The sequence below is a fragment of the Pinus tabuliformis genome, chromosome 3_1 (assembly GCF_031772625.1).
Source record: "Pinus tabuliformis cultivar Carrire ecotype Pingquan chromosome 3_1, CPIR1, whole genome shotgun sequence".
Taxonomy (NCBI): Eukaryota; Viridiplantae; Streptophyta; class Pinopsida; order Pinales; family Pinaceae; genus Pinus; species Pinus tabuliformis.
This window is the reverse complement of record NC_142301.1, coordinates 293,040,852-293,063,365: the sequence shown is the minus strand read 5'-3', so window position 1 is coordinate 293,063,365 and position 22,514 is coordinate 293,040,852.

The window sequence follows — 22,514 nt, the reverse complement described above, 5'->3', positions numbered from 1 at the left end:
TGGCCTAGGGCAACCCCTCCTTCCAAGTTGGTCCAAATATTTTAAAAAAGGTGTTTTATTCCTTGTACGCTACTTTGCCCTGAGATAAAAGCGTGCACACGCAGGTTAGTCAATATCCAACCTGTGTATATGTGTTAAAACACTTAAAAAAAATAAATTTTGTTAATTATGGGTGGAGTTCACGGGTTTTACCTATTGATTACCTCCTAGTGCCCATGGCCCAACTGTTTCCCAACTAAAAAACTAATTGGGAGAAGTATAAATATACTTCTATGGGAAGGCCTTAAGGGGGAGAAGAGATAGAATTATTATACTGAGATTATCCCTAACTGAGTCTGAAGTATCCCTGTGCTTCAAGCACTTCCCCAAGTTTCAGGAAACCCTTGTTTCCTTGATTGTTGATATTCTCCCTCTTGTTTGAGATATCATGGTATTGGTTATGGAAGGAGGCTATTGAAGACTGGGACTGGACAGATCTGGAGGACAGTTCCGCTTGGAGCTGGAAGAAGAAGACTTAGGTGAATTCTCTTCGTGTTAGTTATAGCTTTCTACAATAAAAAGAAGCAATGTCTTGTTCCTAAGATTAACTTTGTTTATGCATCAGATACTGTTGTAATTCATGTATGAATGTTATTTTGATGTATAACTAATCATTTGCTTATATGATATAAAGTTAGTTTCATTAAAATGCTTTATCTATATGCTGCTATGTATGTTCGAATTGGTTGATTTGCAGATTCGAAGATCATCAGGAGTTGCAGAGGGTCTGAACCCTGCTGGAACTACCCAAACGAAGGACATCTAGGTATGGTCGTTATCACATAGTTTGTTTATATAAGCATGTTACCTGAGTTATATGAGTGTTTCTTACTATAGTTTTGTCCTGCTCTCTTGGGGTTCCAACCCAAAGCCCTAGGGTACTTATTCCTGTAACAGAATTGGCGACTCCACTGGGGATAACAATCTTGTTATTCCTAGTTTGGGTTGTTCAGTGTCAATCAAGGCTCAGTTCTTGGTTTTCTTGTTGTGACAGTATTATTTGGTCCAGTAGAATCTCAGACCTTAAGTCTGATCTTTTGGATCTGGCTTTGTTTTTTATTTTTCTTGCAAATCTTTGTATACACACTTTACTCTGTTTATAGTAGCATACACACGCTTGTTTCTGTGAAGTGAACCCGCGTATACGCGAGTTTCCTTTATCAGAAGCACGTGTGCACGCCTATGTGCTTGAACACAGTCGCGTATACCACTTTTTGCATTGTTTTTTCAAATCTCTCTACCCAGAAAGATTTGTTTCTTGGTCTGTTTGGTTTCTGAGTCGTCAATTTCTGTCTATATAATTTTGTAATTTTGCGAGCTTACTGTTTTGAAATCTCTTCCACTTTGAAAAGTTTTGGCCTAGGTTTGCTTTTGAGTGAGTTTTATGATTTTTGTTTTGGCACACAAGATTTCGGGCATAGGTTCTTGATTGTTCTGGTCCTCTAGAACAACAGATTGTTTTCAATCTTAGTGTCAAGCTCGGTTGTTGGTCTACTTGCTTTGCTTTCCGTCATTTTGTGGCCTTATACCTTTTCTTGCTTTTTGAAAGTTTCTTTTTGACAAATTTGAAAGTGTTTCTTTCCTAACTTCTTGGTTAGTTTGTCAAAGCTCTTTGTCGTTGTTTGGGTCGTTTAGTACAAGTTGAAACCTTTTTGTTTAAGTTTTCATTCGTTATCGAATTTGTAACTTGCAAAGTTTCCTTGTGCTCTTCTTTCGGTCTTTGTGTCTTTAGTGGCATTTAGAAGTGCTTTCGAAAGGTTTTTTCATTGCTTCTTGAAAAGAAAAGATCTTAAAAAACATTGTTTGTGTTTTCTTTTGCCAAGTTTGATTTTGGTTTCTTTTGGTTTTTTTAAAGTGAATTGTAATCTTTTTGGATTAGTCCTTCTTGTTTGGAGAAGATTTTGTATTCAAAATTTGTATTCTTTTCAAACACTTAAGTTGGCTTATTAATAAGTTATAAACAATTGCTTTCGTTTTTTAAGAGTAATTTAGGATCTGCATCTTCATTTACACCTTGCATTAGGGTAGTTTTTTCATTATTAAAGCATCAATAGTCTTTTTAGTTTTTGTGTGTGTGAAGTGTGTTTTAAGAAAAGAAAAGAAAAAGTTTTTTGCTTTATAGAAGTTTCGTAGAACCCAAGTAGAAGTCTCTTTTCATCGAAGAACAAATGATTGCATTCATATAATTTAGTTTTTCATTGATTTCTTTTGCATCATACAAACACCATTGGTTTCATTTCCATTTATCCCTTTGAATTAAAAGAACAACCATTAAAAATCAAGCACTTAATAAAATAAACTAGAACTTTTGTATTGTCATCAGAATACATCAACAAGTTTAGGCTTATTAGGGCCTTGGATTAGGCGAAAGGAGAGTTAACTCTCCAAGGCCGCTCTAAATTGTAAAACATAGAAGTCTGATTAAAGAGCGAAATCCAATAGCATTAGGGAGACCGGGAAAGCTCCGTGACTGGGAGTTAAGCACGAGGGTTCGTGAAGATAAGGACGAGAGATACCCCGTCTCTTACTTGTCGAATCCTACCTCACGACTATTCCGCTTGGCTTCTGATATGAGTTGGTGACCATAGTTGCCTATCCTAGGGATCCACACAAGTGGCTGCGGAGGGGAATCCCATGGCACCTGAGGTTGACATTGCATCACGTTCAACAATACTTTTGGAGGGCACCCTTGCGAAGCTTGGGGGCTTGCACCGGCAAAGGTTGTTGTTTGGAGGTCAGCGTAACTACCTTTGATACCTTCGCTAGTAGGCCTAGGGCGTAATTACTCCAGTCTATTTTCGGAAGGCCCTTATTATTAACTTTCTTGTATTTTGGTGTCTGGTCCTAATCACCCGAAGTGGAAATACTTGGAAGTTGTTTGATTTCTGATATCTTTAGGGACATTTTAGTGAGTATTCTACGCTCCTAGTTGGCTCCGAATTCTCCTCTCCCTCCTAATCATCCAAACGTATTTTTATATGTTGGAACTCTGACTCACAGGCCTTCGAGCCTAGGTCCACATACATCTATCCCTTCGATGACCACTGCTGGAAGCATGGCATCCACAACGAGTGTTGCGAGCATGCAGACTCCCATATCTGTGCAAGGGGGAGGAACTATTTCCATCCCTTCTAACACTCCCAGAACATCTATATTTGGGTCTACTTCCATTCCGTCGATGAGTGGAAGTTCTCAAGCTAATGCATCCAGTTTTGGATTTTTCCCTTTTGGAATGCCCTCTCAAGGTATTCCTTCAGTTCCTTTGAATATACCATCAACCGCCTCTACATCCATGATGAGTGGATCGGATTCTTTTCAGGGTTTTCCATTTGGAAGTGGTCATATACCACATTCCAATCCGACAGTAGGGTCAATGCCTTTTCCTTTTACAAGTCAAGGTAGTAACCCCTTTCAGAGTTGGACAAACCCTGCAGTTAGTGGGATAGGAGCTGGGAATCAATTTTTCAGCCAACAAGGGAATGTGTCGTATTCCTCGATTAATTCATTTCAAAGTTTTTCACCCTTTGCTAATGCTTGGAACCCTTATCAGGGGTTGTCAGCTCCTTTCAATACTTCGTTAGGGGGTAACTTCACCGATTACGGAGGATTTTCGGCAAGAGTTGGTAAAACTCTGAATTTTATTGGACCACAATGATCACCCTTTAGTTCAGTAGGCTCTACGAGTTACTGCGAGCAACCTGGTGCCTTTCAAAATCTAGGTCATTCTTTTCAGACCTACGGGAACCCCACCCATTCCGAATGGAATTCCCAAGGTCCTCCACAACTTCCCTTTCTAGCCACACTTAATTTGCCAGACTTGACTAAATTGATGAATGATCCAATTAGGTACAATCCGGCTTGGCCTCTGGTCCCAACTAAACTTCCATCAGATATTCCAAAATTTGAAGGGAAGAATGGTGAAGACCCGGGAGACCATGTGACCACATTCCACTTATGGTGCTCATCCAACTCCCTAATAGATGATTCGATCAGGTTGAGGTTATTTCAACGCACCCCAACCAGGAATGCATCCAAATGGTATATAGAGTTTCCAGGGGGCACCTTTTCTTCTTTTGTTGATTTGGCTAATATTTTCTTGAACCATTTTTAGTTGCATGTCTGTTATGAAGTCGGAACTGAGCTTCTGGCCAATTTTCATTAAGACACGGCAACTCACATTTCAAACCATATCCAGGAATGGAGATGCAAAAAGAGGCTTGTCAAAGCCGAAATTCCACCAGAGTTTCATCTCGAATGGTTTCTCAATTCTCTACAACCAGAGATCTCAAAGGATGTTTCTCTTTCCGGTGTTTATTCGGAAGAGCAGGCTATTTTTCGAGCCCAACAATTAAAACTGATATATTCTCAGTCTGGGACTCTTCAAAAAATCCTACCTGATGCTCCTAGATCCAAGGTTGATTTAGAAAAACTGAAGCCAAGCCCTCATGCCGATGGTATAGTTGGATAAATTGACGTGAATATGGTGAACCTTTTGAACCAATTGTAGCAGTTGTCTCTACAAACTGCTTCTTCTAACCAAGTAGCTCCATCTACACCTTTACCTTCCCAACCTATCTCCATAAACGCTATCCAGACTTCTAACCCCAAAGGAAATCAACAATCCGATGGGAAGAAGAAGGGACGAGGTAAGAAGAAGAACCAGGAAGGGAAGGGTAATGCAAAGAAGCCTGACAATGGTGTCGATGAGGGTAGAAAAGAGTCTAAAAAGAAGGTTAAATTTCCATGCAAGTTATGCAATGGAGATCATTTGACTCACCTCTGCCCGAAGATTCAAGATGCTCAGTGCTTGTTAGTGCAGCAAGGGTCCTCTAGCTCCCAAGTTGTCCTGACTAACCCTTTTCCCCAAGGGCAGCAATTACTTGCTGGCACAAAATCGAACGCTGGTACCTCTGCAGGGGCAACCAGGAAGGGGAAAATTCCTCAAATGTTTATATGATGAACTCTCATGTGGACGTCGCCACACGAGCACGTGACTATGGTGAAACGGAAACATATTAGGGTAAATCTGTTCCCGAAACCACAGACCCACTTCATATTGAGCGACCCTTTGTTGAGTCTATACCTCGAATACCGAAAGGTTCTGCAAGGTGCTCAACTATTAACCCTAATGCTAGGGAAGCCCAAAACTACTCGATTGTAGAAGATCTGGCTCAAAGTCCTTGTGCTATGTCTGCATTGGAGGTACTCCAGTCGTGTCCTACTCAGAGAAGTGCTTTGCTTTCGGCAATCAGGACAGTGGATCCAAAAAATTCTTTACTGCTCACTTTTGATATGCTGAATGTCAAAAAGAGACTTCCTCACCATATGGCTTTCCAGATAAAGTCCACTTACCGAAAAACCAATATTTTTCAGACAATTATAGATGAGGGAGCTTCCACATGCGTAATGTCTATGTCATGTTGGAAGGCCATTGGATCACCTTCAGTTGTTCCTTCATCGACTCTTTTAACTGCATTTGATGGACATTCTCATAGGCCACACAAAATTATCCCGTCTTTTCCTATATGTGTTGGAGGAAAGGTCATTAATATTGAGGTAGAAGTCATTGATGCCAACCTGGATTACAACCTCCTCTTAGGAAGGAATTCGATTTATGAGATGGATGCCATAGTATCATCTTTATTTTGCATCCTCTATTTTCCTCATGAGGGGAGAATTGTTAAAGTTGATCAGTTAGATTATTCTCCAGGTGACTCTCGTGCAACTTTGGATTCTACTGTTCCATTGGTGGATAATCCCCGTCAACCTATAGAGAATTTAGGAGTTGGGATGTACTCTTCCTTTATGGGTATATTTTACCTCCCCCCTCCTACAGCTAGAATCAATGCAATTTCATCCTACAAGGGGCCTTCACGGAAAGAGTTCTTTCGAACTCATTATTTTTCAGACCCTTGGACCTTACCTTCATCTACAACCACATTAGATGGAGGGCAGGTTGGTGGAATGGCATTCCCCATGTCTGCAATAGAACTTAGCTATCAATCTATCATTAAGTCTACAGACAACCATCTCACTCTTTTTTCATAAGAAAAGTTAGATGGTGATGTGGCTCTAGCTTGGACCCTTGACTCCACTTCTACTCTGGATTGCTTAGATACAATTTTACCATTTGACGAAGCAATTTTAGAAGCGATGACGGGTGTAGATCGACCTTGGGAAGATTTACATCATCGTTCATATTTTCTTCCCCCATTGCATGAAGTCGAATCTAGGTTCTCCAATCTGCTTACTAGCGATGTTTGTACAGTTTCAAACCCTTTGGCTCCAACACAATTATTTGCCGAAGGTAATATGTCGATTATCTCAAAAACTGTACCTATAAACATCTCTAGGAATCCTGACATTATAGAAAATGTCTTCATCAGAGCCGATTGTTCCCCTGAAGAGATTCAAATTTACACCGACCTCTTTAAAGAGTTTCGAGATGTGTTCGCTTGGTCTTATGAGGAAATGCCTAGTATTGATCCATCTATAGTCCAACATGAGATCAATACGTACGAAAACGCTAAGCCTATTCGTCAGAAGCTTCGGTCAGTCAATCCTAGGAAAGAAGCAACTATTAAAGCTGAAGTTGAAAAGCAGCTTAAGGCGTGTTTCAAATAGTTGATGAATGTGTGGGTAATGAAATTTTTTCGTTCATGGACGGATTCTCTGGTTATAATCAAATTTCTATCCGTCCAGAGGACCAGCATAAGATAGCTTTTATTTGTCTCTGGGGCACCTTTGCATACAAAAAGATGCCTTTTGGTCTTAAAAATGTTGGAGCTACATTTCAGCGGGCCATGTCTTATGCTTTCCACGAAATCAAACATGTCATCGAAGCATACTTGGATGATTTAGCTGCTCATTCTCGAAAGAGAATCGATCATCCCAACCACCTTCGATTAGTTTTTGTGAGATGTCGATTTTATAAGATCCAGTTGAATCTGAATAAGTGTGTTTTAAAGGGATTCGAGTAGATCCCTTCAAGGTTGAGGCAATAATTTAGTTGCCTCCCTCGTCTTCCATCCGACAACTTCAAAGTCTCCAAGGAAAGTTAAATTTCTTGAGGATATTTATAGCAAATTACATTGAGATTACCAAGGAATTTATGCGTTTGCTTAAGAAAGGAGTTCCATTTTTATGGGACGACTTTGCGCAATGATCTTTTGATGCCTTGAAGCAGGCATTAATCTCTGCCCCATTGTTGAGTCCACCTAATTATGGCAGAGATTTCCTTTTGTATCTTGCAGCGACAGAATCAACCATAGGTATGGTTCTAGTTCAGGAGGATGATGCTCTCACGGAGCATGTGATTTACTACTTGAGTCGAGGCTTAGTTGGTCCTGAACTACGCTATTCTCCTATCGAGAAATTGGCCTTGGCACCTATCCATGTTGTCCAGCGACTTCGTCATTATATTCTGCTACGCAAAACGTTCGTCTTAGCGGTTGTCAATCCTTTTCAATTTGTCCTCAATAGGCGAGTGATTGGGGGCAAATACAATCGATGGATTGTTATTTTGCAAGAATTTTATCTCAAGTTCTTATCAACCAAGTCTAAGAAGTCATTGGTTTTTGCGGAATTAATTTATGAGTTGACTTATGAAGAAGACACTGTTTATGAGGAAAATTCCCAGACGAACATTTATTCCTCATTTCTTCACAAGATCCCTGGTATGGAGATATCATCATATATCTCCAAACTTCAAAGTTCCCGCCTGCTTCCTCCAAGGATGAGCATCGAAAGTTACGTCACCTTGCTAAAAACTATGTTATCATTGGTGATACATTATATCTCAAAGGGTTGATTCAATCCTTAGGCATTGCTTGACTTTAGAGGAAGCGGAATCTGTACGTAATGATTGCCATAGTGGAGCTTATGGCGGTCATCTATCAGGACTTGCAACAACCCAGAAAATTTTGTGTGCTGGCTATTTTTGGCCTTCAATTTTCAAAGATTGTATTGAAGCGGTCAAACGTTGCCACCCTTGTCAAGTCTATACTCGGAAGACGCGCTCGCATCTAGCTCGTTTTTTTCCTGTTATCAATGTCGGTCCATTTACGAAGTGAGGCATTGAATTTACCACTTGTAATATGCCTTCGACAACGAATCACAAGTATATCATAGTGGTCGTCGACTACTTTATGAAGTGGGCTGCGACCATGCCTACTTACAAAAAAGATAATGAAACAACAGCATTGTTTCTCTTCAATCAGGTTATTTCGTGTTTTGGTATCCCGTGAGAGATTGTCATTGACCATGGCAGTCACTTCCAGAACCAACTTATGACCGAATTGGCTCTTAAGTTGGGCTTCCGGCAGGAGCATTCGTCTCTATATTATTCTCAGGCCAATGGGCAAGTCGAAGCGCGAATAAGTCCCTCAAGACTATCCTGCAAAGGACAATTGACAAAAATTGCTCCAATTGGCACATCATGTTGTACCTGGCTCTCTGGGCATACCGGACCTCGGTGAAGACTACCACCAGTTTACACATTTTTAATTAGTTTATGGGCTGGAACCTATTTTTCCTATTGAATGCAAAATTCTGTCCCTTAAGCTAGCTGTCGAGCTTCTTCTAGAGACATCTAGTCTCGAAGAACACCTCGTTCATTTGGAACATCTTGATGAGCAGCATCGAGATGCCGCCATAAGAAACAAGGCCCATAAGAAAAGGGTTAAAACTCAGTATGATAAAGTTGTCCATCCTCGGGTCTTTTATGAAGGTAACCTTGTCTTAGTCTATGACCAAGATAAAGACGCCTTGGGGGCAGGCAAATTCAAGTCTATGTGGTATGGTCCCTTTATAGTAAAATGAGTTTTGGGAAAAGGGGCTTATGAATTAGTCAATTTTGAAGGGAACAAGTTGGTAGAGCCTCGAAATGGGCTCTACCTTAAGAAGTATTTTGCTTAGGTTTCGGTCGAGCAATTGCTTGTTTGTATATATTGTATTTTTGTACATATTTTGTCGGGTGGTTTGTGATATCGAAATTTTTTTATTTGCTTTGGCAGGTGTGGACGGATGACTTTATATATTTCGGATTCGCCGATGGTGCTATTCGGCACACTCGGAATCTTGCTTCCGCAACTTGGGTGATTTATTATCCATCTGGCTAGTTGATGGTGTTGAGGGGAGTATGTATTGGTCTTGCTTCAAATAACATTGCCAAATATATTGCCATTAATAATTTACTATCCGAAGCAATTTCGTATGGAATTGATTTGTTGGTAGTTTATCTTGACTCACAGCTGGTAGTGTCACCGTTAAATAACATTTATCGGGTTCATGATCCTTATTTATATCGCCAATTTTTTAGAGTGAGAGTGTTGCAACGATAATTTTTTTATGTTACATATGTGCACATTCCACGATCTAAGAATTCATTAGCAGATTCTATTGCTAATCATGTTAGGTAAACTTGACTCAGCATAGAGTCAAAGTTGACGAGGTTAAACAGTGATGGTTTTGGGGCACATGGTATTGTGCACCCATAGTATTTTGCTCATGGTATTATATGTAATGGAGCTTATAAAAGGCTGGAAGGACTTCATTGTAATGCAAGACCTGGAGGTGAGCGGTGAAAGCTCACTTGGTCGGATTGGCCAGGGTTTTGGCCAATGCTAATGAGATCTTATTAGGTTGGGTTTTTCCCCGGATTTGGGGTTTTCCCGGATAAACATTTGTGTTTATGTGTTTATGGTTCTTGCTGGTTATTTTCTTATATACATTCCTCTTAGTAATTATTTATGTTATGTAGTAAATTTCTTAACAACTGGTATCAGAGCCGATAAGGGATATTTCCTGTGTGTTCTATGTCGTGTTGAAAGATGGAGTAGGCGTGGGCTGCATGCAGGTCAGCAAAAGAAAATTGTTCATGCGGCTTCGAAAATTATTCATTTTCTGCTACGTGAGGCCATCGGTGCTGGAATCTACGAGGTTCTCGTTGGGCTCGCAGTTGGAGCGGTTTGATAGAATCTTTTGAGAAAATCAAATTGAGAGAGGATGGATCATAATCGCAGCAGCAATAAACAAAAAAAATTTAATGAAGTCAAAATTATTGCATGTAAATGGGCATACTATTGTAAGACCTAGTAAGGTATGTGTACCCCTCGGTGATCACCGGTAAAGTTTGGGTTAGACCTAGGTGATAGGGGGGATGTCGGGTTAACAATACCTCGGGTAAAAACTCTGAGGGGGGTAAGAGCTAGAGTGAGCGAGATTGTCTCACTTAGCAGGTTTGGCTAGAGTTAGTCAAGGAACCCCAAGTCAAGTTTAAGGGGGGAATTGTTAGGTAAACTTGACTCAGGATAGAGTCAAAGTTGACGAGGTTAAACAATGATGGTTTTGGGGCACATGGTATTGTGCATCCATAGTATTCTTCCCGTGGTATTATATGTAATGGAGCTTATAAAAGGCTGGAAGGACTTCATTGTAATGCATGACGTGGAGGTGAGCAGTGAAAGCTCACTTGTTCGGATTGGCCAAGGTTTTGGCCAATGCTAATGAGATCTTATTAGGTTGGGTTTTTCCCCAAATTTGGGGTTTTCCCTGATAAACATTTGTGTTTATGTGTTTATGGTTGTTGCTGGTTATTTTTATATTTTTTTTTCTCAGTAATTCTCCATAATTAATTTGTGTTCTCGGGTAAATTTCTTAACAAATCAAGCATTAGATTGACAAATTAATCATTCATCAAATTAAGCAAACATCAAACATTTGGATCTGTATATATATCATAAAACTTCCTGTGTATAGATAAAGTGTTCAAAATAATATACAAAATTGGGATGAAATGCCCATAATCATGTCTAGTCTGTCTATTGGCCCAGCTTAGGATGAGTGGCTAAAAATTTAACTATTGCATTGGCTACACATCGAAGTATGCGGACCCAGTCCCGTGGTACTCCTACCACACGGCGCTGCATCTCCTCAGGTAGGTGCTCTATGGCTATCATCGGTACCTGGTGAGTCAATCTCACCAAGTTTCTTTGAACTGCATATAGGACTCTCTCTATCTCTATCGCTGCCTCTTCAACACCTCTTCTGCGATTCCTGTGCCTCGAAAATCCATCTAGTCTCACTAGACCCACATCTGGAACATGGTCATTTTGTTAGTATTTTTTCCCATCAAAAATATTTCTAAGTTCATTTCATATTTAAAAGAAAAAAATCCTTGAAATTTACAAAAAAAACTTTAAAAAATTGTTACCTATGTCTCCCCATGTTGCGTTTGGTGGCAGCACCAAGTCTAGATCTCCTCGGAAATCCATACCAACATACGGGTAGTCGTCGACTGCGATGATCTGTTGGTCCCACTTGGTGAAAAACTCATCATCGAAAGTCGTCCTAGGCACGTCCCCGCTTCCAAGGTGTTTCATCAAGTCAGCCCATCTACCCATCTGAGGATCTTGCGGGCTGCTGATAGAGACAGATACCTTGGGACATAGCCCAGGTACCTTCTCAAAGAAGAAGGAGCATAAAATAGTCCCATATCAAAAGTTCTTTGTCTGACCCTTCTGAATGGAGGTCAGTTGGCTCTTCATATTGGTCAGAAGAGGTGTGCACCAGTCGAAAAACATGGTTAGGCATTCCACTGCCAGGCTCGTGGACACTCGTGAAACCTGATGCAGTGAAGCTGATCCATTTACCCTCACAATGGTAAACAGCAGAATCCTTAGAGATAAACTATCCACGTGTTTGATTGGAATATGACTTCCAATCTTTTCTGGGTGCCCGGGACAGTATATATGTACATAGTCTTCTACTGAAAGTCTACTCCTTGTCCTGCTGATCGAATGCACAACCTCCCCTCTTCGGGAGAGACCTATAATAAAGTAGATGTCTTCCACCTCAATTCATAGAGGCATCTAATCTATCATGAAGGCACCATCCTCCACACTCCAGTAGTGGATCAACAATTTGAGCAGGCATGTGTTGGCTTTCATGTTCAGCATTTTGAAGAATTTCAATAAGCCACACCCTCTCAATGCATCTAGTGCATTTTGGTCGTTCATTACCTCATTGTCAATTGTGGTATGCTCTCTCTCTCTCCATGTGATGGTCATCCTGAAAAAATGAGTTTCAACCATTAGATTTTGTGTTTGAACTTCAACTCGCGTACACGCGGGTTCCCTTTACACACAGTCGCTTCTAGGGTTGTCGTATATGGGGGTTGATTACATCCAACCTGCAAGTATGCAGAGTTGGATTTTTTGGCATGAATTCCCGCAGTCAAATCTTAATGTAAACTTCTAAAAACTATCAGAAAACATTGCAAGCATGATTTGAGGGTTACCTGATAACTTTGACGCGATTTGAATGGTCCAATTCTTCAGAGGCAAGTTTGCTCCTTTTTTATCCACATCTCCTTTCCAAACAGAAATAAAAAATTTGTGAGTCCAAAAGTCAATATATAGCTTTGAAATTTCAAAATATTATTCCCTAGGGTACTTATTCCCGTAACACTTATGAGATGCACCATAGCAATTGCTTCGATGGGAGCTTCTCTTGTTTCACTCAACATTATCTCATAAGGAACCGAAATTTTTATTTTGAACTTACTCATGATTAAGTAATTTTGGATTTTCTCATTTTGTTTCCATTTTGTGATGGGGGTGCTGTTAGCCCACAATTCACACCCATATAGCATCACTAGAAAAACTAGGAATCCAAAAATCAATTTAATCATTTTCCAATCCTATAAATCTCTATATTTGTTTTGAAGATCATATAATTCTTTCCACCCTCCTTTCATTTCAAGCTTGTGTTGGCTTCTCGATGGTGGAGTTTTCCTAAGCGGGTTTCTTTTCATTTATGGATTGTTGGCGTCCTTTTTTAGAAGAGGAGGATTTTTCTTCCATTAGTGATTGAGTCTTGCTTTCTTGGATTGTTTGGTCTATGATCGATTCTTTTCTTGTGTGTTTTCACTTACTTTCTTTGGTTTCATTTCACTCTTTCTCTCCTCAACTAGCCGTTAATTTTCTTGGGGTGGCGAACATTTAGGGATTTTGAGGGAATTTGGGAGACTTATTAACGGGAATGTGGTTGGTGAGTTACATTTTGAAATTGTTCTAATCCTATTTATTTTTGTTGGATTATCGATGAATGTGATTTGATTTTTATATGGATTGATGACAAGGTCTTTAACTTCTCTAGACCACCGTGGATTTCACGTCATATTTCTCACCGCTCGAAGTTAAATCTGTCAAAGATTTTTTTCTTTTTTATTAATTTCTTTGTGTCCTCCTTCTATCATGCCATACATGTTGGCTTGATGTCAACTATAGGCCCAATGTTTGGGTATTGGGAAGGAGTTTTCCATTGCGGGTTTTCCTATATTTGTTCACTATCCACAAGCGGTCAAGGTCAGAAGGGTACAATTTAGTGGTTCTCTCATTTTCCAAATGGTTCTCGGACTCCCTTTGGTTATTTTTTGTCAAATGTGAGGTGGTTTATTATTCTTTTGGGGGCGATCTTTTTTCTAAGCGGTATGGACATGCGTCTAAGGTTTGGTATGCATAATGGGAAGGACATGTTGTGGGACAACTCGCTAGGGGATGGCTTACTAATCAAGGTTACTATCGAGGCCGAAACCATTGCAAGGAACCTACAAAGGTGTTTCTCAATTAATTCTCAGCTAGTTTATGAGGGGGGAGTGGAAAAGAATGTTGACTTGGTGATTGTTTTAGGGGATTTAGAGGTTGGAGGACAGAGTTCCTATGTTTCAAAGGTCTGTGACAGACGAATAAAATCGATAAAGTCTTCATATTAGATTTAGATCCTTATTTTGCGAGTGGATGTATATTGGAAGAAGGTGGAAGGGCTTAAATAGAGGGCTCTTGTAGGATGGTGGGAATTTTCACAAATGACAGGGGACCAAATGAAATTATCAGTGGAAAAGTGTTGGTTTCCAATTCTCATTTATAGGTTGAATTTTAGTGTCTTATCAAACGACTGGTTTTGTTTCCACTTTTTAAGATCTGAGGATGTGGAGAAAATAATGCCAATACCCTAAGTCAGAGGTAGGGGTTATTTTTCTTTACAAAGATAGAGCATGGGTTTTAACCCACTCAAGGAGGTGTCACGACGTAAAATCCTTTGTGTCAAACTTTCAGGCCTCTCGTTGGATTTGTGGAACGAAGAAGCAATTAAGGAAATTGGAAATTTTTTATTCCTGGAAGATCGTAGTATGGTGAAGCTATAAAAAATAATTGCTTGGGTGTTGGTAGAAGTGGACTTTGTACGAGGGTTGTTAATAGAGATAGACCTTTTTTGGGGTCCCTTTCTGTTTAGAGAATGCATTGATTACTGGGGGGTTCCATTCAGATGTCTTCATTGCCATGAGATGAGATATCTTATCATGCCTTATCCACGAAGGTTAGGGGAGTCTTGACATTTTGGAGATCACCGCGGTGACAAAGGCAAGACTTTTCTATCTACATCTTAGCCTGATCTAAACAGTGCACAGGATAAGTCAAAGTTCAAGGATCCATGTATTGTTACTTGTGTCCTTTCCTCCTTTAAAGATATCATTAGAATCATAAGATAATGTTTTGATATATAGCAAGGAACAAAGTTCTAAGGGGTTTAATCAAGCCGATAATTGCATAAATCCTGTTATTTGGTTGGATAATTAGAGGCCTTCCTCTTCATTGTTTTCTACTTTCTCTTCGCAACCAAAATCTGATAAGCCGCCTCTTGTTAGTTTTGTGTCATCTACAATGATAGTGGGCAAGGCTTGTTTTGGTGGGGTTTCCTCTAATTTTAGGAACGTTATCTCTTCTCCCATTACACTTGGTTCATTTTTTGGGAAACCCAATTCTTTAGCAATCGAGGACCCTGATTTGGGTACCCTATAACAAGACAAATCAGTGGGCCTCTAGCCTCTCACTATTATGATTTTTTGAAAAAAAAAAAAAATTATGATGTCTTTATTAGCCCTAAGTCTAAGAAAAATGTTACAATTAGGAAGAAGAGAGGAGAAAAACATATGAAGGTGTGAAATTGTTCTCCAATCTCCTTAGATCTCCATTCACCTTTTCAAGAGGCTAGGAATGTTTCTCCTTTAGCCATAGGTAGTTTTCACCTTAATCCAAAAGTGGTTGGATTTTCTAACTTATCACTTTCTCGAGTCCTTGTAGGGATTTCACCCAATTATATTCCTCCATAATTATTTTAATTTCTTTTAATATTCAAGGTCTTGGATCTTCCCCCAAAAGAAGATCTATCTTTAGTATTATTATGTTAAAGAAGCTAGTGGTTGTTCTGCTTCAGGAAACAATGGTTAATAGGGAGAAGGTGTGGGACCTATTACTAAATTTTTTCCTTAAATGGAATGTATGAATGACCAGTGCATCAAGACATTCAGGCGGATTGGCAGCCATATGGGAGCCTAAGATCATTAACCTTTGACCATATAAATCTTTTGCAAGGGTCATCATGTTTGGCTTCATGAAAGGATCTTGAATCTGGCTTCGTTTGATAAATATATATGCTCCTTATTCAGACAAGAAGATATTTTGGGATCGTCTTAATCACAACAGAATATTTCCATTGAGTTTTGTTGATGGTGCTAGATACTACTAACATATAGTGGGTCTCCCCAATGTGAAGTCCCAATTAAACCTCACATCATTTGGAGTAGAAGCCCCATTCAGAGTATCATCCCGACTACATAACTCAATATTTTCCTTGGTTGTAATGAATAACATAAGAGAGTATGCACATAACCTTTGAAATTAGCAAGAAAGTTGACACTGTGAAACATCAATTGCAATGTGTAAAAAGAGGCCTTCACAAGACGGGGGACAAGAGTGAGTCTCTAGAAGGAAAGAAATAGTACTATCCTAAGAGAGGCATGCGAGAGAAAGGAAAGATTAATTAGTTATCTAGCGAAGTAGTTCACATAGACACAATGATCATTAAAACAAATACAACACACATTCATCAAGATAAACAACAAATCCAATGAAATAGTTCAATTTCTTTAGTAGATGAACACAACATATACCGCAAACATCTAAATCATAGTCTTACAATATTCACGATACATGCATGAAAATGTGTTGTCTCAACGAGCTTTTGATTATTAAGTGAAAGCTTCAAGTACACAATTACAATGATGAGCCACTAGCTCCAGCAATTGAAAATTAAGTCACTTCTTGCTTCTCGAAAAAATGATCTTCTCTCCTATGCCAAGCTAGAGAAGCCAAGCCTAGCTCTCCAAAGTCTAAGATTCCAAAATCCCCTTTGCTTGAGTTATGAGGTTTCTTTTGTAAAAAAAGGAATGACCTTTCATATGCCCTATGACTCTTGAGTTACCCTCATGACTCTTGGACTCCTAAGTGACCTTTGAACTTTTATTGACTCTTTGGTGTGACATGTGACTCTTAGACTTCCATTTATTTACATCTTCTCATTTTTGTTGAAAATACATAATTACATTCCAAAAATGATGTGGCAAGGCAGATTGACACATACGAAATTGTGATGACACTTGTACAAGCCATGACTTGGCAATGGTGACATGGAGCTTCAAATGATGTGGCAATCGCAAGTTCCTATTTTTGTTGCTTTGTCTTCAATCTTCATAATAGATCTGTTATGCACTTCATCTTCACTCTCCAAAGGGTCTAAATCAATGTTGGAAACTTCCAAGGAACATGATATTCCATCACTTTGTCATGGTCCAAGATTTCCTCAGATCTTCATGATAGTTCTTCTTTGTGCTTCTTCTCTGCAAGTGCTTCCTTGTAGCCTCTCCTTGACATCTTCCTTGAGAATGACCTTGCCATGCTGAGATGGTACACTTACAAATGAATTTCGCTCGTGATAAGGCAAGATTAGTCTATAAAACAACTATTCTACCTTCTATTATGCTCACAGAAGAGGTTGCTTGTAATGGGCTTGTGCATGAGCTGAGAGGGAGAGGTTTGCTTGGGCGCAGTGAGCATTTGTTGGAGGTAAGAAGGGAGTGATTGTGCACTAGAAATGTGCACTGGGTTAGGGAAATAGAAAGAACCAAGCATGTGTGTGCAATGTTGGAGGTAGGGACTAGAGACCTAGGGATTACAATTGCCCAAGATAGAATGAGGGATATCATAGCACAATTATCTTCTACAAGGGTGCAGGGAGGTTCCACTGATGATTAGAACTATGCCATGCTCTAGGGGAGAGTGTATTAATTTACAGGGTAAGTTCCGTAGATAGAACACCAAAGGACATCGCTCACAAATAGATCACATATCAGTACACCAATATTCTTAACATGGTTAAAACCCTCAAAGAGGGAAACAATCCACAACCTAAGCCAACACGGCCACTTCAGGCAATTTATTAATGTAAAAGGAAGAAAATTTACGTAAGCTTCTCTCATGAACAATCCCCTAACAAATGACCCTCCATGCTCTTTAAATAGAGATCATGGACCAATCGGGTGTTAAGCCATGGATCAAGTGTCGGTAATATCGAGGAGAGAATGAACTGTCAGATCATTTCATTTCTAGAACATATCGTGATCGTCAAACTGTAAGTTACAAAAATTACATACTAAATAAACACACTTTACCTAGCTATACACTAGACCAAGTTGTACTTAAGTATTTCCTATGTGTTGGAATATCCTAACAATCCCCCTTAAGAACAACTTAGGATAGGATTGAAGGATGTACAAAGATGACACTATAGGAGAAGGAAGGAGGCATTAGAGCCTATCCCCCCTTAGTGACAACTTCCTAAGTTCCTGAACTCCAACCATAAATCTAAGTTTAGTAAACTTCGCCTCTATGAGAGCCTTTGTAAAGATGTTTGCAACTTGATCATCGATTGAACAATATTGCAATTCACGAACATGGTCATGAATGAGCTTTCAAATGAAGTGCATGTGTAGTTCAATGTGTTTGTTGCACTGATTTTGGACTAGATATTTGCATAGTTGAATGGCACTTTGATTATCACACCAAAGTGTAGTTGGATGTTGTTGTTGAAAGCCAAACTTTGACAGGATCTAATGAAGCCAGGGGGCTTCCTTACTAGCTTCAATGGTGCCACGATACTCTACTTTTGTTGAAGAAAGAGAAATGGCACTTTGTTTCCTACAATCCCATGTAATAAGTCCAAAACCAAGAGTGAAGACATAACCTATAGTAGACTTCCGATCATCAGGGTCACCAACCCAATCAGAATCAATGAAACCAACCAATAGATGATTATGCATTGTAATGAATCCCAAACTAAACTATACCTTGAACATAACAAAGTATTCTTTTAGCTGCTTTCCAATAACTTTTATGTGGGTTTTTCATAAACCAAGCAACAAGGCCAACAACAAAGTAAAGGTCTGGACAGGTATGGGTTAGATACAAAAGTTTTCCAACAAGCTAACAATATAAGGTTGCATCAACTTTAGGGGAAGTACAAGTGACTGAAAGGGAGAAAGGGTTGGCTTACAGTATTCCATGTGAAAGTGGCATAGAAGATCACATGCATACTTGTACTGGGAAAGGGAAATACCTTCTTTGGATTGCAAGACTTGAAGACCAAGAAAATAATGCAAGTGTCCTAAGTATTTCATTTCAAACTGTTTTTTTAAGGCTGTACTTCACATGGTTTATAAGGTTGGGATCAGTACCAGTAAGGATAAGATCATCAACATAAAGAACAAGAATGATAACAGTCTTACCCACTTTCTTGGTGTAGACAGTATTGTTAGAACGACACCTAGAAAAGACAATATCTAAAAGAAAGCTATCCATTTTGGCATACCAAGCTTGAGGGGCTTGCTTAAGACCATAAAGGGATTTATTAAGCCGACATACATGGCTGGATTCTATTTGTATAAATCCAAGAGGTTGTTCCATATAGATTTCTTCATGCAAGTCCCCATGCAAGAAGGCAGATTTAACATCCATCTTATGGACTTCCCATTCAAAAGAGGCAACGAGGGAAAGAACAAGGAGGATAGTGTTCATTTTGGCAACAGGGGAGAAGGTTTTAGTATGGTCAATGCCTTCAACTTGTGAAAAACCCTTAACAACAAGACGAGCTTTATGTTTATCAAATTTTCCATTTGGTTCAAACTTGGCTATGTAAACCCATTTGCATCTAACAAGTTTTCATCCCTTTGGAAGAGGAACAAGATCCCATGTATAATTTACCAATAGTGAACGATATTCTTCATTCATAGTTGCGTCCTAATCTAGATGGCCTGAAGCTTCTGCAAAGGTGTTAGGATCATAATTCATTGAAGCTTGAGCCAATAAAGAAGAGGCTCTATCGAACTAAGAACGTGTGTTGGTCTGTAGGATCACCTGCAAGAGAATCTATTGTATCCCGAGTAGCGTGGACCCATTTTGGAAGTTGAGTAGCTGAAGGAGGATCCCGAGAAGGTGGGGGAGAATTGTCATCATCTGAAGAAGGAATATTTTCAGAAGTAGAAGGGATAGAGAGAGGTGGTACATCCGCCGAACTAGGCTCGTAGGTCGATATATTTTCAGCAAACTTTACATCTCTTATAATGATAACATTTTTGGATTTAGGTTGAATAAGTCTATGTCCTTTGACATCTTTAGAATATCCAACAAAAATACATTTTTCACTCTTAGGTTTTAAGGCTTTATGTTTCTCATCTGGAATATGGGCCCATGCTTCAGTTCCAAAAACACGAAAGTGACTTACATCTAGTTTAATTGAGCTCCATGCTTCTTCTGGAGTGATATTATTTAAAACCTTAGTAGGAGTGTGATTTACTATGTAATTGGCACAATTAATTGCTTCTACCCAAAAATTAAGACTAAGTCCTTTAGATTGAAGCATACAATTAGCCATTTCCTTTAAGGTGTGATTCTTCCTTTCAACTACACCATTTTCTTGTGGAGTATATGGAAAGATATGTTGCAATTGAATTCCATGATCAATGCAAAAGTTGATGAATTTTTGTTAACATATTCTCCGCCATTATCAGATCTTAGCTTAAGAATTTGATGTCCAGATTGTTTCTCAACAAAGGACTTAAAGGCCAAGAACATGTTAAAGACTTCACTCTTGAGTTTTAAGAAGTATACCCAAGTGCTTCTGGAGAAATCATCAATGAAAGTTAAGAAATAATTGTAGCCAGAGAATGAAACAACTAGAAGTGGACCACATAAATCACTATGCACAAGATGTAAAGGGGTTGAGGTGTGCCAAGAGGCACGTTTTTCAAAACTATCCCAATGATCTTTTACAAGTACACATCCGTAACAAACACCATCTCTGCAATATACCATAGGAAGACATGTCACCATATTTTCTTTGCATAGATTTTGGAGGGAGTGATAGTTTAAGTGACCAAATCACTCATGCCAAAGTTTTCTCACTTCATCATTATGAGCAACAAATACCGAGGTAAGAGTTCATGACCCAAAGTTGTTAAACTTATACAACCTTGTAGAATCATCAGCAATGTCAGTAGCTAAAATCTGTCTAGGATCTCTGATCCAAAATGGATCCAAGAACTCTCTAAGTCTTCAAAAATCATTCAAAATATCAAAACAATCGCATGGGAAGAACCCTTAGAAACATCGAAAAACACTATCGGGAGGTAAAAAACACAAGAAAACAGTGAAAACATAGCTATCGACGGCTTGAACAGTGAATGCACAAGAGCTGTCAGATCTCGCTGATCAACTGTCCAGATCCGATCGGCAAATCACAAATAGGCGGTGACAGGCGGAGGAAATCAGAGCACACCACATAAAACTTGCAATGGCGATCGGTGGAGTCAAAAAGGATCGTCGATCAAGCGCGCATACGGCCCACGTTGCATTGTAGAATCGTAATTGGCAAATACGAATAGAGCGCTTACCAAACGGCCCGGGGTTATCGCGATATGCGATTGCGATCAATCGCATCGCGATATCGCAATCGACAAACACAATGGAGCAGGGCTATATGCACATATATATATGCGATGCAATTAGCCAGACCTGATGGAAATATAAATGCTATTTCATAAGATTTGAGATCTGTCAATTGTCATTTTTAATGTATTTTCGCATGTTTCATTTATTAAACGAAATGTGAAGGGAAGCGCTGATGCGATGAAACTTGGACCCGAAGGGGTTTGGAATGACAATGAATAATATTTCAAATCCACCCAAAGCCATTTTTATGGGATTTTTAGTGTTTTTACGTATTTTCAAAATACAAAGGGAAGCCACAGAGAGGGGCATTGCGACATGTGATAGCGACTTATAGGCGGACCCGATAGGAGAATAGGATGCATTTATGAATATTTGAAGTCTGGATGAACAGTGTTTTGGCGGTTTTTCCTGTGTTTGAACGCATTTCTCTGTGTAAACAAAGAATGGCCATTTCAAGGATTTCAAAGGCCCAATGCACTCATCCGTTGCGGAACAGGTGGCCACCTCCCCTAAAGACATTATGCAGTGATTATTAACGCTCATAAGGGGGATTCGAGTGGACAGAGGCCAGGAGACAGAAATCCGAGAAGAGGAAACGAACAGGCAGCGCAGATTGGCTTTAAAGCCATAGAAAACAAAAGACAGAGGCAGGCAGTGCTGAGACAGAGCAAAGATAGAGACAGAGAGTGATAGAGAGAGTCTGTGTACTCAGAGAGGCTTGAGAGGTTCAAGCAAAACTCTTGTTGTTGTATCTGTTGTGTGTTGAGACTCAAGTTGAGCTCATACTTTTGTAAAACTCTGTTCTGAAGACATAATAGAGAGGTCACCACTGAAGGCTGGACCAGGAGATGTAGCCCAGGAGTATTGGGTGAACTCCTTATTAAACTTGTTGTGTTTATGTGTGTTGTCTATTATGCTTCTTTTACTGCTTCATTTTTTATGTATTTCGCAATCTTATCGATCCATTGCACAAAATAACATAGGTAAATCCATGCACATGAGTCTGTAATACCTTAATAATTGTCTTAGATCTCATTATCAGATCAATCTCTTAGGTCCTTAATTACAACATCATGAGGTGAAAATTCAACGGTTTTACCTTCACCTGAATGAGTTATTTGATATAGATATAGAAGGTTTCAGGATAAGGTAGGAACACATAATACATCATTAAATTGACCATTGTCTAGATGAATAGTTCCAGTCCCTACAACACTAAGAGATCTATCATCACCAACATATATATTTTTGGTGTTACAATCATTTAATGAAGAAAACATGGCTTTGGTTTTTTCCATGTGATAAGAAGCTCCATAATTAATGAGCCACTCATGAGAATGAGAAGAAGAAGATACATTTAGTGCATAACCAAACCGACATGCTTGACAACCATATGCAAAAAGTGTTATTCCTGAAGATGAAGTTGAAGTTGAATATTGCTCTAAATGGATGTTATGCTTCTTCATTGCTGCTTCCAAGGCTTCCATCTTCTTAATGCATTTGGATTCTAACTGGCCATCATGATTACAAAAGTTGCAATGTCTATCAATCTTCTTCCCTTTGTTTTTAGCT